At 40.5% G+C, this 13,151-nt stretch overlaps 1 protein-coding gene and 1 long non-coding RNA gene across 9 annotated transcripts in view; both read right to left on the bottom strand.

The window, feature by feature from the left end:
- Positions 1-13,151, bottom strand: part of LOC131426530 (uridine phosphorylase 1) — a 47,397-nt gene that overhangs the window by 25,135 nt on the left and 9,111 nt on the right. The window contains exon 1 of one of the 8 annotated variants that reach the window (XM_058589335.1): positions 1,446-1,708. The exons of 4 other annotated variants lie outside the window; for them this stretch is intronic. The gene's annotated coding sequence lies outside the window, so the exon portion shown is untranslated. Of the gene's footprint in view, positions 1-1,445; positions 1,709-13,151 lie in introns of those variants that run through there. 3 more of the 8 variants (XM_058589336.1, XM_058589338.1, XM_058589337.1) reach the window with 3 other exon arrangements.
- On the bottom strand, positions 3,850-8,201 carry LOC131426533 (uncharacterized). Its single transcript, XR_009229105.1, has 3 exons — positions 5,075-8,201; positions 4,869-5,015; positions 3,850-4,803 (listed from the first exon to the last, which is right to left on the bottom strand). It is a non-coding gene; the product is annotated as an uncharacterized LOC131426533 (long non-coding RNA).

Genomic DNA, 13,151 nt, shown 5'->3' with positions numbered 1-13,151 from the left:
TCTCCGTAAAAAACCGCGTAGTTCGGAATTTAACGTAGAAAAAAGGTCTTCAAAAATACGCATAGAAAATCACCAAATAACTTTGGAAATCCATGTAAAAAATCACTTAAGCTCGAAAATCATCGTAAAAAGCGTAACTTCGAAAATCCGCGTAAAAAACAGCGTAGAAAAAATGCGTAACTTCGGAAAGTCGCGTAGAAAAAAAACGAGTAACTTCGGAAATCCGGGTAAAAAACTGCGTAACTTTTGAAATTCGCATGAAAAAACAGTGTAACTTCGGTAATCCGTGTTTAAAACTGTGTGCGTTCAGAAATCTGCTTAAAAAACGTGTAACTTCGGAAATCCGCATAAAAACAGCGTAGAAAAAAACGACTAACTTCGGAAATATTCATGAAAAAACGAGTAGTTTTAGAAAGCCGCGTAGAAAAACTGATCCACGTAAAAAACAGCGTAGAAAAAACCGACTAACTTCGGGAATCAGTGTAGAAAAAATGAGTAACTTCGGAAAGCCGGGTAGAAAAAAAACCGAGCAACTTCGGAGATTCGCACAAAAAAAACTGTTGAATTTATTTGATGCGGGTGCGACCAATTAAGTTTGTTTCAAATAAAGAGATGGCTTTTTGGTCAATTGGTTTCTCGTCAAAACATTTATTTTTCGTTAAAGGCCAACGTTTCGAAGATTATACCTTCATCTTCAGGGCAAAACGACGAAAAATATTTTTCTAATGCCAAAATCGAACAAAAAATCCGTTTTTTTGTACTGTGCTAATTTTAGCCGATTTTGTCGCCCTATAATTGTGAACCGTTTTTATCTTCCGGGTGAAATGTTTAGAAATTGGCCGATGCACTGTAGCACCAACTGCAACCTCCTTAGGTATTCTTTTCATATACATCGATGTTGCGGCAGTTTAAGAAAAAAAGGGAGAAAGATAAAACGGCCGAAATCATTCTGATTCATTCTCCGCTATTTGCTCTCGAAATTGTCAGCCTACTACGTTCATCACTTACTGCTACGACCCTCGTGTCGTGCTTTTTTCTTTTAATTTCTTCTGACATATGCTTCACTCTTGCGAAATTTGACGTGGTATCTTTGGGGCACCGTGTTTGATTAGATGTTTTTTTTTTATCGAGCTGTGTTGCGTACGCAAACATGTCACATATTGTACATAAGTAGATACGTAACCTTTAAATGCGTGCTTCTTCCCCATCTAGATTCGTTGGATTGATTAACTGCACAGCGTGCTCCCTGGACTAGTTTTTACCCGTTCGGAAATTGCTAAATTACGTCTGTCATTTAGGTTAATAGACAGACATAGTTGGATGTTCGCTCAATCGAATCAATATGATGCAATTTGTGACACGTTTCAAAATACCACCCGCAGTCAATCTAGCCACCATCGGTTACTATAGAAGCCCAACAAAACAAAAACAAATGCCACGCTCACACAATTTCGAATCCGGTCTAATTTTAGAACACTCTTGCCGTGTTTGCCACGAATGTATTTTTTCTTGTCTATTCAGCTGAATGCTAGCCAAACCTATCGATCTCTTTTCAAGCGTCACAAGGTGCATTAAATCCACCACAAATGTAATAAACTTTAAAATATTCGATTTTTGCTAAAACTTCACTGGTTCCAATGCCCGAAAATCCTGTAAATAACTTATCCGAACCGCACAAAAATGAAACTGACTTCCCACCAGTTCGAGGGCAAACAGAAAACTAACCAGCTGGCGAGGTGAGCTTTTATTTATTTGATTGGAAAGAAGGGCGAGACCGGCTGTTTCTCCGATCTCAAACCAAACAGTACCACAGGCATCGTGTCAGAAGAAACTAGTGCCAGCGCGTGTTGTGTATATGCGCGAGAGCGAGAGCGAGAGAATTAAGCGGTAGCCTCTCTCATAACGTTGCATCCGCATTTAAAAAACCTCCACGAAAGCTTAATCAAAATGAGACAAAAAAAATAGAGAGCGAGAGAGTGTTTCGTCCTGTTGTTCGATGTTGAAGAGCAATCGGCTATGAGTACTTGAACCTCTCTTGCAATCGATCCAAATTTCGATTTTTCTTCCATTCGACACCTGAAGGGACATAACCCGATAACCCTTGGGTCAATTTCCTGATGACCGTTTCTCTTTGTTTCACATGCCGTTTCCATGGCTACATACCAACTCTTCGTGTGAAATGATTTCGATCAGCACTGACAAATCTCAGGAAATTTTAAAAATCCACCGATCAGAAGAAAAAGTAAACAAAGAGAGAGACTGTCACGTGCGAATGCAATTTGCGTTGTCAACAGTGATGGCATCTGTTTCAAAGAATTCAGCAGAAATCGAAGTTTTGCGTTCTCCCCATCCCTCGTCTGTCCACCATCTTCATTGGAACTAACAAGATCTTTCTGCTGTCACTAAATTTTCTGCTTCCCCCTCCCACGTTTTTTCACCATCTCGATGTCAACTAATTAGATCTTTGTCGTTCTTAGTCATTTTGTTCCCATATCCCCTTTTTACTCTGTTCTCCGTAATATTTACTTCTCTGTATATTTTTTTTTCTCATTTTCCTCCGTAACATCATCATCATTGCCCACGGACGGCCGCTGTAGTCTATGAGATGAATATGGGCCACCCGCCAGGTATTCGTAGCCTGGGGGTGTTCCCCGCGAACCCACACGGACAGAAAAAAGCGGCTAATACCAAGATACTTACCAACGTGTTACATTCAGTACGCCGGCCGGTGCCGATTGCCAGCTGAAGGCGGGATCTGCCAAAGTCATTACATTATCTTAATATAAAGGGTGATTTTTTAAGAGCTTGAGAACTTTTTTAAACAATAAAACGCATAAAATTTGCAAAATCTCATCGGTTCTTTATTTTAAACGTTAGATTGGTACATGACATTTACTTTTTGAAGATAATTTCATTTAAATGTTGACCGCGGCTGCGTCTTAGGTGGTCCATTCGGAAAATCCGCTTTTTTATCGACAAATTTTGTTCAGCGATGAGGCTCATTTCTGGTTGAATGGCTACGTAAATAAGCAAAATTGCCGCATTTGGAGTGAAGAGCAACCAGAAGCCGTTCAAGAACTGCCCATGCATCCCGAAAAATGCACTGTTTGGTGTGGTTTGTACGCTGGTGGAATCATTGGACCGTATTTTTTCAAAGATGCTGTTGGACGCAACGTTACAGTGAATGGCGATCGCTATCGTTCGATGCTAACAAACTTTTTGTTGCCAAAAATGGAAGAACTGAACTTGGTTGACATGTGGTTTCAACAAGATGGCGCTACATGCCACACAGCTCGCGATTCTATGGCCATTTTGAGGGAAAACTTCGGAGAACAATTCATCTCAAGAAATGGACCGGTAAGTTGGCCACCAAGATCATGCGATTTGACGCCTTTAGACTATTTTTTGTGGGGCTACGTCAAGTCTAAAGTCTACAGAAATAAGCCAGTAACTATTCCAGCTTTGGAAGACAACATTTCCGAAGAAATTCGGGCTATTCCGGCCGAAATGCTCGAAAAAGTTGCCCAAAATTGGACTTTCCGAATGGACCACCTAAGACGCAGCCGCGGTCAACATTTAAATGAAATTATCTTCAAAAAGTAAATGTCATGTACCAATCTAACGTTTAAAATAAAGAACCGATGAGATTTTGCAAATTTTATGCGTTTTATTGTTTAAAAAAGTTCTCAAGCTCTTAAAAAATCACCCTTTACTATCCTAGTTTTAAGTTATTTGTTAATTAAAATTAAAAAAAGCCCTTGGCATCTTAGAGCTTAAGCAGTGTGCCTTAATAAATTATATAATTGAAAAAAAAAAAAAAAGTTTTGCGTTTGAAAGTAAGCCGTCAAATATAAAATCAATCCGGTAAATCGTAAAAGAGAAAGTAGACAAAGAGAAACTGTCGCGAATTATTTTAACTTTTGGTTAAAATTTGACAGTCGAGCAGTTGAAAAAACTATCGCCCTTATTCTGAATAACGACGTATTGATTTTTCGATCGAATGTGGTTCGATCGAATCATAGCTACCTTTGATTTTGCTAGCGTTATGGGGAATACAAATGAAATACGAGGGAAAAACGATACGACGTTATTCAGAATAAGGGCGTATATCACTCTGGTTGGGCCACCACGACTAACGGAAATTTTTGTGCGTCAGTTTAAAGTATTTCTGGAGGAAAAATTAGTGCTAACAAAAACAAAGACGCGATCTGTCAACCATTAGTTCCTCTGGCAAGTACTGCACAACGGTGTAGTCTGTTATCCTTACCTGATGTCCTAAAACAACAGAGGAAGAAATTCTACATGTTTGTTTCGATTTTTCGTGATTTAGCCAATTACTACAGAACAAACGATAAGACGAATGGAGTACAGCTACCCTAGGTGTTATATTTATTTTCCCGATCCGCTAAGCCGGCCGTAGCACAATACGGTAATTAGTCTTGACTTCTCGTTCCAAACGATTGGAACGAAAAGTCGCGCACAGCAGATTCAATGTTTACAAATAATCTTCCACATTTCTTATCAGCTTTACATTCAACCACAACAACAACACCAACAACAAACTCCTCTGAAAGGCCCGATCCGTGTGCTGCTGTAGGCTAAATTGAATGCCATATTAAAGAAGAATCACGTACCGGAAAAGTTCCCTGGAAAAAAATCGATGCCACCCACAATTTTTTTTTCTGGAGCGTTGAGTCAGCTCACATTCAGGTTGGTGTCGGATATCGTAATGGGTTTTCATCAGTATTCGGTGCGGTATGCCGATGACAACGGAATTAGGCGGTGCCACGCAATACCGGTTTCCTAATGATGGATTAAATTTATGAAATAGAATTTGTATCCCTCTTTCTTGTGCTTCAGCTTTCTACCAATTGTTATTAGATTATGATGAAATATGATCTAATTGTATCGTAGTGTATCTCCCGTTTTGCCTTTTCCTTTTGAAGCTGAATAATAAAATCTTCTTCGTTCTCGTGTGGCGCTGAAATTTCATGGTTTTATGGCACAGCAAGTTCCTATAACGACATCAAAAGGGTCAATAAATTTGCTTTGCTTTTCTGTCGATATTACTGACGATAGATAGCATAGATTACAGCATTGTACAATTTTCAAAGCAATCCAAACGACAAGTCAGAGGAAGAAAACACGGTAAAGCAGCTTTGTGATCAGGTATCTTGTCGTTTGGATGACACACGCCGCTTTGGCAACCGCAGGAAAACTGAAAAACTATCGTCTGACACAATCGAAAAAGTTCGTCCGACGCGTGAGCCTACTACGATTGTTTATCGAAAATATTCGTGCACGCTTACTACTGCTTGACTATTTTTAAGTGGAAATCTACCGAAAACAAATTTATGTTGTTTTCAATCGGAATATTTGAAACACGACGATTTAGAACTGAGTTACTGATAGGAAGTTATTAAAGTAAATCAATAAATTCGCGAAATAAAAACTCCCGAAAAAGCATCATTCCAAAGGAGAACTCGAACATGCAATTTTTTTTCAACCGGTGAAACTGTTTTGCCAATTGAACTACTTTGGAGATGCGATTAAACACATGTAGGAAGGTGATCCAATTGAGCAGAACGATTTATTGTTGTTGTTGTCGGCCTGTTAGTAGTTTTTTTTTCACAGTTGACTGTTCCGACTTTCAAAAACTTAGAATGAACTAAATGGTCATTCTGACTAGGCAGGGACAAAATCTGAGATAAATAACATCAAATTACTTCAATTTTACTGGTCTATTGGACACATCAATTTCCGATATGAGACATAACAAATATCTAAGAATCGAAAGACCATGTTTTATCAATCGACGTCGGATTTCATCCGGATCTGAGTTCTGGTGACAGAGTGTAATGATGCCTTTCTCATCATCGGCTATATGAGAATTCGAAGTAATTCCACTTTTAAAATACTTTGAACGCCAACGTAACGAGTTTTTAATAGTTTTCAGATCAGTTTTGAAGATTTCGTGCGTTTATTGCATCGTTACTTATACAACAGTTTTGAGATGTTTAGACTCATGAATTTGTGTAATTCCGGAACCAGAAACCGGATGCGAAAAAAATCAATACCGGGCGATGTAAAAAACGCAACAGCCATATCCGACAAATCGAAGTGAGTTCCATTCGCGTATTTTCTGACCCAGTATTTTCCATTGTTCCAGAAACGAAAATTCGAGACCAATATAGCAACCATAAATTAATAAGACCTACAAATTAGAATAATTTTTGACCAGTTTTGCAGATCTCGTATCATTTTCGCGTTCTCACTTATAAAGGGTGATTTTTTGCTGATTTTGGCAACACTGTTTCTGACAGATCACGTGTAAGAAGATCAACTTTTTTATCGAAAAATGGGTTCAGTGACGAAGCTCATTTCTAAATGAATGGATACGTCAACAAGTAAAATTGCCGCATCAGGAGTAAAGACCAGTCAGAAGTATTGCAAAAGCTACCAATGCATCCCAAAAAGTCACTGTCAAACCCATAATCTACAGGGCCGGTGGCATTATTCAAATCCTATACCTCCTAAAAATTACCCTTTATGATGATCCTAAGTTTTTTAGCTGGATCAGGAAAAAAATTAATAGCTGATCATGGTAGGCAAAAGATCTTTCGCTTGAATTTGAGTTTTTGAAAACCGGTTCCATCATCCGAAGTAATAAACATCAGTTCAATTTAGAAGTTGTCCCGGGTTGGCGGTTCAATGCATAGGGCGCTGGTCTTACAAACCAGTTGTCGTATGTTCGAGCCCCGACCTGGAAGGATTCGTAGTGTCAGTAGAATCGTAGCACCAGCCATGCACTGGTTCTGTACACTCTGAATCGGCTGCGAAGTCTGTTGAAACAGAAGGTCAAATTCCACTACAGCTTTGCTTTTCAATTTAGAAGTCCAATTCCAGTCAGGTACTTCCAGCTCCGCAAACCGGGATATGCGTTACGCCATCTGAGTGAGTTGTGTAGGCCATCTAGAAGAATTTACCGAACAATTGAAGTGTGTGAGATTGCAGAGATAGTTAACACATGGAAACGATGTTACGCTAAAATCTGGATTTAGTATTGATTAATAACAGCAAACTGAATTTCTTGCGTCGGTATGTGACAGTAGACGAAACATGGATCCACTACCTTGAAAAGGAACGAACCATCGAATGCGACTATTAAATTGAGTTATTGGTGCGTTTGAAGAACAAAATTGAAAATAAGCAGCCTTATTTGAAGAAAAAAAATTATCCTTCCACAAGACAATGCTTCGGACCTCGAGTCAATGAAATCAATGGCCAAATTGAACGAATCGGGCTTCGATCTGCTTCGATGCTCACCCACCGTACTCTCCAGATTCAGCCCCAGCTACAACTGGCTCTTTGCCGGTTTGAGAAAGATGCATCAGGGAAAAAGATTTCGCTCGATGTCGCTGCAACTGAAGCCTATTTTGAGTCCAATGACTAAAAAAGCATGGCATCGAAAAGTTAGAAACTTAGAGCGCTAGAATGATTATATTGCACTTGAAATATATTTTTTCATTTTAATTTTGCAAAAGAAATGTTGTTTTCTTAGTTAGTCCCGGAGTCTCTCGAACGATGTACTATTCGAGACTAAATTCGAGCGTCAGTCAGCCAGCGGAATAGAGAGCGCTGTAATTTTTTCGTAATTTTCCTCCTAGGTCCAGTGTTTTGATAGACAACTATTGAAAATCCTAGTAAGTGATTTCGGAAGTGAGAAAATTTTCGAAGGTTTATGTCTCAAAGTATTTCGTCAACTGTCTTAATTGTGTTTTCGTTCAGTTATTCGTCGAATGACAGAATCTATATTTCATGTTTGGAATCCAATCAAAGTAAGCTGCGACATGCACTGAAAATAATTTGCCCGCTAGCACCATGTGCAAAGCATTTGATCTATCCCTGCTTGTAGAACACATGAAATTCATGAAAATATACACTTTACTTATAAAATGAAGTTAAAAATTGTTGATATTTAGTGGAAATCATACTATGTTTCAATGAAATGCACATAAAAACGATCTATTTGCATTTCATGTGAATTTCACATTGTTTTCCACATAGATTTTAACTGAAACGGAGTTGACCGATTCAAGTGTTTGGCACCTACATTTGTGCTGTACTCATTCCCACTAGAAAATGAAGTGTTTAACACATGTAGTTCGATTCAATAGCAAAAAACATCACATCCAAAGGAAAAACACATCAAAGCTAAATGAAAAATATTCCAATCTCGCATCTTAGTGAATTTGCACATGAAATCTTAAAACAAATCGTTTTGGTTATTTTTTTTTTTTTTAATAACGTATTATAAGGCACATTGCGTTAAGCTATAAGATGCCGAGGGCACATGTTTAAACTACTTAAACTAGATTTTTTTTTATATTCACATCATATGAGCTTTGGGAGATCTAGTCTTCAACGGGTGGTCGGCAGTGGCTGGCTGGATCTTGTACGCTGGAGTAAACTGGCACGACGTTGGTACGTATCACTGTTGGTCGCATCTTTTCGTTCGTGTGGGTCCGCGGAAAACACCCCCGACTACGGGGAGGCGGCTGATGGCCCGCATAATCATCGACTTGAGCGGCTCTCCGTGGTGGTGAATTTTGTGGAAGAGAAGGAAAGAAACAGAGAGAAGTTTATGTTGTTGAAAAAGGTGGTAAGGGAGCGAAACTACTTAGGTCAGCGATAAGATCTAATTAGTTGACATCGAGATGGTGAAGAGACGGGGACGGGGGAGCAAAAAATTAGTGACAGCAGAAAGATCTTGTTAGTTTTTCGATGAAGATGGTGGACAGACGACAGTTGGGGAGGTTCGAGCGGATGTTAGGTACGAGGTTGAAGGAGGATGTTGTGGAACCCTTCAGCAGATCAGACTTGTAAGTTAATGTTCTTTATGAACTGATATAATAGCAGCATATAGGGAAGGTCTCGATGGGCCAACACGTCTCGTACTGGGACCATGGGTGATATACCTCGGGCCCGAAGGGAGTCAATTAGCTGTGATCTGGCGCCACAATACTCGGTACATACCCAGACAACATGTTCAATGTCGTGATAACCCTTACCGCAAGTGCAGAGACCGCTCTCCACGAGGCCGATACGCCGGAGGTGTGCATTCAAGATGTGGTGATTAGACATGAGCCGGGACATCACACGAATGAAATCCCGACCCACATTCATCCCTCTGAACCAAGGTTTCGTCGATACCTTTGGGATAATGGAGTGTAACCATCGTCCCAGTTCCCCATTACTCCATGAAGTTTGCCAACTTTCGAGCGTCCTTTGACGAGATACACTGAAAAATTCGTTGAAGCAAATTGGTCTTTCATAAATTTCACCTTCTAATGCGCCCACCTTAGCCAACGCGTCTGCCTCTTCATTGCCTGGAATGGAACAATGTGATGGGACCCAGACTAAGGATATTAAATAAGACCGACCAGATAAAGTTCTCAAATGTTCCCGTATTTTCCCCAGGAAATATGGGGGATACTTTCCTGGCTTCATTGCCCGGAGAGCTTCTATTGAGCTTAGACTGTCCGTCACAATGAAGTAATGGTCTTTGGACAAGGTTTCAATGATCTCGAGGGTGTACTGAATAGCAGCTAATTCTGCGACGTAAACTGAAGCCGGATCACTGAGTTTGTAAGAAGCGGTGATGTTTTGATTGAAGATGCCGAAGCCTGTGGACCTGTTGATGTTTGATCCGTCAGTGTAAAACATCTTTTCACAGTTGACTGTTCTAAATTTATTATAAAAAATATTAGGGACCACTTGAGGGCGTACGTGATCCGGAATTCCACGAATCTCTTCTCTCATGGAAGTGTCGAAAAACACAGTAGAATCAGAAGTATCCAAGAAATGAGCACGGTTGGGAACAAACGAAGAAGGGTTAATATTCTGAGCCATGTAATCAAAATACAAGGACATAAAACGGGTCTGAGAATTGAGCTCGACAAGCCTTTCGAAGTTTTCAATCACCATCGGATTCAAAATATCGCATCGGATTAGCAATCGATATGAGAGATCCCAAAATCGATTTTTCAACGGTAAGACGCCCGCAAGCACTTCGAGACTCATCGTATGAGTCGACTGCATGCAACCTAAGGAAATACGCAAGCAACGATACTGTATTCTTTCCAGCTTAATGAAATGCGTATTCGCGGCGGAGCGAAAGCAGAAACACCCATATTCCATTACGGACAATATCGTTGTTTGGTACAGCCTAATCAGGTCTCCTGGGTGGGCACCCCACCAAGTTCCGGTTATTGTACGAAGAAAGTTGATTCTCTGCTGGCATTTCTGTTTCAGATACCTAACATGACATCCCCAGGTGCCTTTGGAGTCGAACCAGACCCCGAGATATTTAAATGTGAAGACCTGAGCTATGTTTTCACCCCCTAGTTGAAGCTGTAGTTGTGCTGGTTCTCGCTTCCTTGTAAATACAACCAGCTCAGTTTTCTCCGTAGAGAACTCGATACCCATCTGAAGAGCCCATGTTGACAAGTTATCGAGGGTATCTTGTAATGGTCCTTGAAGATCGGCTGCTTTGGGTCCTATAATAGACACAACGCTGTCGTCGGCAAGTTGTCTTAGCGTGCAAGATGGATTGATACATTCATCAATGTTGTTTACGTAAAAATTGTATAAAAGGGGGCTTAAGCATGAGCCCTGAGGAAGACCCATGTAACTGAATCGTATGGTCGACAAATCACCATGCGCGAAATACATGTATTTCTCGGACAATAGATTATACAAAAAGTTATTCAAAATTGGTGAAAGACCATGCTGATGCAACTTCTCAGATAGGATGTTTATTGAAACTGAGTCAAAAGCCCCCTTGATGTCTAAGAAAACTGATGCCATTTGTTCTTTACGAGCAAATGTCATTTGAATTTCTGTTGAGAGCAACGCAAGACAATCGTTCGTTCCTTTGCCCCTGCGGAAACCAAATTGTGTATCTGAAAGTAAGCCATTAGTCTCGACCCAATTGTCTAGACGAAACAGAATCATTTTTTCGAACAATTTCCGGATACAAGAAAGCATGGCAATCGGCCGATACGAATTGTGATCGGAGGCTGGTTTTCCTGGTTTTTGAATGGCGATAACTCTTACTTGTCTCCAGTCATGTGGGACAATATTATCCTCAAGAAGCCTGTTGAATAAATTCAATAAGCGTCTTTTAGCAGAGTCAGGCAAATTTTTCAACAAGTTGAATTTAATTTTGTCTAACCCCGGAGCTTTATTGTTACACGACAAGAGCGCAAGTGAGAACTCTACCATCGAAAAAGGTGTTTCGTTTCTGTTTGATGAGGCGACGATCGTCTGTTCCGGAACAGAGTCAGGACATACTTTTTTAGCGAAATCGAATATCCAGCGGTTAGAATATTCCTCGCTTTCGTTCATGGTGTTTTTGTTGCGCATTCGTCGGGCTGTGTTCCAAAGAGTGCTCATCGATGTTTCTTTTGCTAATCCGTCAACAAACCGTCGCCAGTAACCTAGTTTTTTTGCTTTAACTAATGGCGTTTTCGTTTTTAATTTGCACTACACCGGTGCAGTGCTACACTGAGGCATGAATAAACGAACAAAAATGACGAAAACATAAACAGTAACCATTGACTACAGTAAACGATTCCATTGCACAGAGCTACACCAAACTTTTAATGAGTGCTACACCAGTGGTATCGGGGCAGAAAAAGTGTAGCACTGGTGTAGTGCAATTGGTAAAAACGAACGGTTTAGGTGCAGCTTTCGCTACACCGGTGTAGTGCAATTTAAAAACGAAAACGACATAAGTTCTTCATTTGCTTTTCTAGCGCCGCGTAATTGCGATAATTATCAGGTGTTCCATATTTTCTGAACTTTTTGAATGCTAAAGATCTTTCCGCGTTCAATGATGAGCACTCTTTGTCCCACCACGGATTGGGAGAACGGATGTTAGTTTTCGCGCCGGGTACACGTTTCGTCTGAGCTTGAATCGCGGAGTCGAGAATCAAGCCAGCCAAAAACGTGTACTCTTCCTCCGGAGGAAGTTCTTGTGTTGTTTTGAGTTTCTCAGACATCGAATTAGCGTATTCTTTCCAATCAATATTTCGTGTGAGATCATACGAAACATTGATTGTCTCCGATGGTCGTAATCCGCAGGTGATTGAAATTACGATAGGTAGATGATCGCTACCGTGGGGATCAGGGATCACCTTCCACTTGCAATCCAGCCGTAGTGATGTCGAGCAAAGGGATAAATCCAGCGCACTTGGTCTTGCTGGTGGTGCAGGAATCCGTGTCATTTCTCCCGTATTAAGAATTGCCATATTGAAGTTATCGCAAAGATCATAGATCACGGTTGATCTATTGTCATCATGAAGACAACCCCAACCCGTACCATGTGAGTTGAAGTCACCTAAAACTAACGTTGGTGCGGGAAGAAGCTCAATGATATCGCTTAGCCGCCGATGCCCAATCGAGGCCCTCGGAGGAATGTAGATGGAAGCAATGCAAAGGTCTTTGCCTTTAATTCTGACCTGACATGCGACAACTTCAATACCTGGTATCGATGGGAGGTTAATTCGGAAGAAGGAATAGCACTTTTTGATCCCCAAAAGTACTCCTCCGTAGGGATCATCTCGATCCAGGCGAATTATGTTAAAATCGTGGAAGTTGAGGGTTACATTTGAGGTCAGCCAGGTTTCACACAAAGCAAATGCGTCGCATTTCGAACTATTTAAAAGAACTTTGAAGGAATCAATTTTCGGGAGGATACTTCTGCTATTCCACTGTAGTACAGTGATTGCATCCTTAACCTCGTTCGATGTATTAGCCATCAAAGGATACAATCTCTGAAAGGAGGGGCCATTTTGCAGTCAACTGCTTCAAAAATGCTTTAATTGTTGGCATAAATGTCATCAACAGACTCTTGAGAGGATCAGTGACGTTGAAGGTTCTAAGAATCCAGTCCACAATGTTAGAGAATTTCAGTATTCCAGCACTTGATTGATTCTCAGTTTGTATTTTAGGGGTACTCGGGGTTTTTGGTGTACCGGGAAGTGCAGGAAACTCTTGGTCTGATGCTAAGTTCGCTAGACCAGGAGCCTTTTGCTTCGGTTTTTGGGAAGCACTTCGAGTATTTGTAATTTTTTTGGTCCCCGCAA

Source organism: Malaya genurostris, chromosome 1 (genome assembly GCF_030247185.1).
Source record: "Malaya genurostris strain Urasoe2022 chromosome 1, Malgen_1.1, whole genome shotgun sequence".
NCBI classification, from domain to species: Eukaryota; Metazoa; Arthropoda; class Insecta; order Diptera; family Culicidae; genus Malaya; species Malaya genurostris.
The sequence above is the reverse complement of the archived record's forward strand: the minus strand, read 5'-3'. Positions and strand labels throughout refer to the sequence as shown.